This window comes from Arachis ipaensis, chromosome B04, assembly GCF_000816755.2.
Source record: "Arachis ipaensis cultivar K30076 chromosome B04, Araip1.1, whole genome shotgun sequence".
Taxonomy (NCBI): domain Eukaryota; kingdom Viridiplantae; phylum Streptophyta; class Magnoliopsida; order Fabales; family Fabaceae; genus Arachis; species Arachis ipaensis.
Genome location: NC_029788.2, coordinates 60,458,545 through 60,463,559, shown reverse-complemented (window position 1 = coordinate 60,463,559; position 5,015 = coordinate 60,458,545). Strand labels below are relative to the sequence as shown.

Below are 5,015 nucleotides of genomic sequence, written 5' to 3'. Positions count from 1 at the left end.
GTTAAGGCATTAGTGAAGCTTCTTGTTATGACTAGCGGGTCACAATTAATGCAAGAAAATGGATTTTTCATTTAAAATTTGAAGACTTTAAGATAACCTTTCAAGAGGGTTTACTGATATCAAAGTGAAATCGTGTTCTTCTTAGTAACTTGTATTTAAACTGGAGAAAAAATATGGGATAACCTCTAGCTAGATTTTTAATTTGGTTTTTAGAATTGAATTACTTATTATTACTCTCAATATTCTAATAATTAAAATAAAATTTGTAATCTTCTATTAAAAATCTCGTAATAACCAAAAGGCATAGCCATAAATCAAACATCATAAGATGATTTTTAATTCATACATGATCCAAAAGTCATAATCAAAGTCATAATTGAAATGTCATAATCCAAAAACAAAGGTCAAAGTAACATTTTTCAATAATACACCTTAACATATAATCCTTAATATACGTCTTAACATATCAAGCAAGGTCATGCTTCCTTGTTGCTTGCTCCAGAAGACCTACTTTCTAACTCTTTTGGTGATAGAATCTCTCTCCTGATCCAATTCCAACAACAAAAATATAATTATTATGAGCACAAGAAATACAAGAAAAAGGCATATATTGATATACATTTTAAGTCTGATTTAATTTATAAGAAAAGAAAAGAAAAAAGAGAGAGTAAGAAGAGTTTTGATGTTGAATAGCAGAGGAAAATCAGCAATTCTAACAGTGTTATTTTTTTTCAGTACGATCTTGTCATGTTTATGTCTAATCCTAGTGTTCCATTTCATAAAGGAATTGGTAGCTACAACAAAGAACAAAGCTAGCACTACTACTAATTATATTAATAATAGGAATCATAAGCAGCAACAAGAAATTCTATCGCTATAGGATTATATAAAAGAACACACATTTGTTTAATTAACACTATTATTAGACATAATTAAACAGAGCATCAATATCAATACTTATATATTATTCTATACACATTAGATAGCATGTCAGAACCTGCTATCGGCATGTCTTTCCTCAAAGTTCATGCATATAAGATTTGTCTTTCATTTGCTACTGATGAGAGTCAAATTTGAAGTTATAATAAGGGCTGAATATAATACCAACTGGCAGTTGCCTAAATGACTATAAAAAATTATTCTAACCATATCTTAAAATAAAGTGAAACTTAACACATTTATCATGTCTAATTACATAGCATTGATACAATAATGAAACTAATTTAAGATTATAGAGCCAACTACACATGAAAACTAATTAATTTTTCCTTCTCAAGTAGTCGTGTATAGCAAATTAATTTTTTCCTACAAGATAAAAAAAATTACACTGAAATTAACATTAAACTAAAGAGAAATGGGATTCCTGTTTTGTGACCTCAGTTAGTGGTTCAAAGGAAAAAGATGAGCATCTAACTAGTAAGCATCTATTTGAAAGGAAATTTGGCTCGAACAAGAAGAGCATGAACTTTGTTAGTTGTAGAACCCAAAATTATGGTTATGTTAGAGAACTGGGCCATCATTGCTAACTTATAAAAATCATATTTACATTTAGTTTGATAACAAATTATTTGCTACCTATCTCCATAATCTCAAGACTAAATGAGTATTCAACCGACAATTAAATCTCCTCCAAAATTCTTATTACTGCTTCATTTAATAAAGGATATAAGTATATATTAATCTTTGCTACCAAATACAAAGGGTCCTGAAGAATCTTATTCAATAAAAATGGCTTTTTTATAAAATATAAAAATTAAATGATAAATTATAAATATTTTAAATCATTTAAAATCAAACAAACAAACAAGTAACTTAACAGCGATGGTTTTTACTTTTTACTATTTTTTTTCATAAAATCTCAAAATCCAGAAAATAAAACAATAAAAAGTAAAAAATAAAAGATTTTTATCAGGGTGAACAATTCTTGCCTGCAAAAAAGAAGAGCAAAAGGGGTAAGGGTGATTAAAACAACACACAAGATATAATATTTGAAGGTATTCTCAACTCTGAAAAAGAAAAAAAGGTATTCTCAACACACAGAAGAAACCCACACTTTCTTACATTTTTTGCCCTTAAAATTTCACATAAATTTCAGCTTAAAAAGTTCAAAAAAGAAAAACATCTCTACATAAAGCGAGGAACATGTTAGAAAATAGTTAATTGTGTTCTAAACCAAACTGTGAATAGATATATAAAGCTATAGATAGTTTGGAAAAACAAAGACAAATTAGAGAATATTCTTTTCTATTAAGCCACGGATGGTTAGAAAGTACTTTGGAGTGCATCTTTTCTAAGGTCACATGGTTAGATAGCTCTGATATGAGGACCTTTTTTTGTTGTTAAGTTAAATTATTTGTTAAGGCATTAGTGAAGCTTCTTGTTATGACTAGCGGGTCACAATTAATGCAAGAAAATGGATTTTTCATTTAAAATTTGAAGACTTTAAGATAACCTTTCAAGAGGGTTTACTGATATCAAAGTGAAATCGTGTTCTTCTTAGTAACTTGTATTTAAACTGGAGAAAAAATATGGGATAACCTCTAGCTAGATTTTTAATTTGGTTTTTAGAATTGAATTACTTATTATTACTCTCAATATTCTAATAATTAAAATAAAATTTGTAATCTTCTAAAATAGTTTATTTGATCTAGGTATATATAGGGGATCCATTTTTTATACATAAAATCAGTCACACTCAATATTCTAATAATTAAAATAAAATTGAAATCTTATAAAATAGTTTATTCTTAATAATTATTATTAGATCTAGTTATAGGATCTATTTTTGTATACATAAATAAAGTCACTGATCATCAATTCATGAAACTATAAATACACACTTGTTGATGGAGTCTCTTTTTGTCTTTTTTAGCATTGTTGGAAGCAAAAAAAGAAAATTAGAGGAGGCATGATGACACACACAAGTGAAAATTTATGAGCATGATGAATTGAAAGCCAAAGTGGAAGCATTGTTTTCAGTTTTCACCCCACATAGCTAAATAATATGTAAATGGAATTGTACGTTTTCTTTTTCACTCATTACCAAACACATAAAAGCAACGTTAGAGTCAATTATAAGAAACTAGAAAGGAAAAAAAGTACTATTAAAGAAATCAATTACCGTTTGTGGCTTGGGTAATAGATGGGTTCTTTTTATACATGAAACCAGCATAAAAAATTTGTATTCTTTTTTATCTTTCATATGTAAGTTCCAAGTCAAGAAACACACCTCTTGGAGTTCCAAAATAGAATCTAAAGTCTCCTTGTAAGAAGTAATCAAATCTGAGTATGCTACTCTAACATTTTCATCTGGTTTACAAAATAAAGACTTGACTGGATCCTACAGGCAATATTCTGTGTTACCATCAGTCATGAAACTCAATAGCAAATTGTATTAAATCTTAAAATTAGGATAGGAAAAGACCCGAGGTTGCCTATTTGAACTTGAAAATGGCTTCTGAAGCAAGAACCTAAGTTCAAGAATTTTGTACCAGAGGGCCTTGAAGACAGAAGTCAGTAATGTTAATATAAAACCAAAACAGACTTACTTATAAAAAATAACGTTAATATAAAGAATTTTGTACCAGAAGGGTGCATTTTATAAAAAATAATGTACCATAAAATTTTTGGATTTGTTTAATTTTACCAAATATAACTAAAACAGATTTAGAAAAGTTTGGCAATAGCACAAGAAACTCACTTACCTGGTGGACATGCAAGGCTGCCTTTATTAGAATGCTGTCTTGTTTGATTAGTTTCTGAAACGGGAATGACAACTTGATTGAGGGAAGATGGAAGTGATAGGTGCATTTGGATACCTATAATGAATTTATTATATATAGCTTAGTTGATGAGTGTGAAGTATGAAGGTTTATTATTGTTTTTAACTTTCAAAAAGCATCCTTAGCTACAACAGATACATGACTTAACAATATTTTTAATTGAAAAACTTAAGCCCAACTAATGCATATAATTTAATTGCAAAAATCTTCTAGTTGAGCTTTCTCCACATGCTACAAGCATGTATGCCCTATTTTATTTATCCATCAGTAAGTTACAAAGCACATAGCTGATAGGATTCACATTAAGAGTTACCTAGACCCCTTGCTTAGCTCTTGCTTCTAGCAAATTATCAAGTCTTGATAAAGCATGAGTATGAAAAGGGTGCTTTAGATACACTTTTGGGCACAACCACCAGCCACAAATAAATATGAAAATCTCTCAATCATTGAACAGAACTCAAAATTGACTATTATTTTCCTTCTTGTGATAAAAAAATTATGCATTAAGCAGCCTCAAATGTTCTGGTACTAGACTAAACAAACCTCTGATTTTACACAGTGTATTGCAAGTGCAGTGTAATGCAAGTGCAATGCTCTTTCCACAACTAATCGGACCATCTAACACAACTTTCTTCCTAACTTTAACACCTAAAAAAAAAATAGACACGCAAATCACACTGAACCTCACTTTAAAAAAATCAAGCCAAAAGAGAGGGTGGGAGAATCAAGCCAAAGACACATCACCATCAACCTCAAATATGCATATTAATAATAATCTTTATTATATATCCATATACATATAAATATATTACATATAAGAAAGAGAATTGGGTTCAATAACTACCTTTTGGTATCTGTTAATTATATTAAATCTTTTCTCAAGTCCATAAATACATTTAGTATAGTAACTATCCCTCTCATTTTTATCTCCAACAAAACTACTCCTATCTATCAAACTTTTAAAACATAAAATTTAATGTCTAATTATAACAATATCTACAAAAATTTAAAACTGGAGCTTCAATGGGAACAGATTAGCAGTGTGGCAATCAAGCTTCTAATAATAATAATAATAATAATAATAATAAGCTTCTAGTAGTAATAATAATAATAATAACCAAAGAGCAAAAATCACCCAAAATCAGAATCAACCATAGAAAAGCAAGCCAAATTCCATATATTAGGATCAAACACTCAATACTCATGTGATTTTACCTTATCTTTTGAATTATT

General features: G+C 28.9%; 1 long non-coding RNA gene across 2 annotated transcripts; it reads right to left on the bottom strand.

Moving 5' to 3' along the window:
- Positions 305–4,658, bottom strand: LOC110271065. Of its 2 annotated transcripts, XR_002361125.1 has the most exons (3): positions 4,326–4,658; positions 3,230–3,340; positions 305–543 (listed from the first exon to the last, which is right to left on the bottom strand). It is a non-coding gene; the product is annotated as an uncharacterized LOC110271065 (long non-coding RNA). The 2 variants fall into 2 exon arrangements; XR_002361124.1 differs by lacking the exon at positions 305–543 and having other exon boundaries at positions 2,220–3,340; positions 4,326–4,657.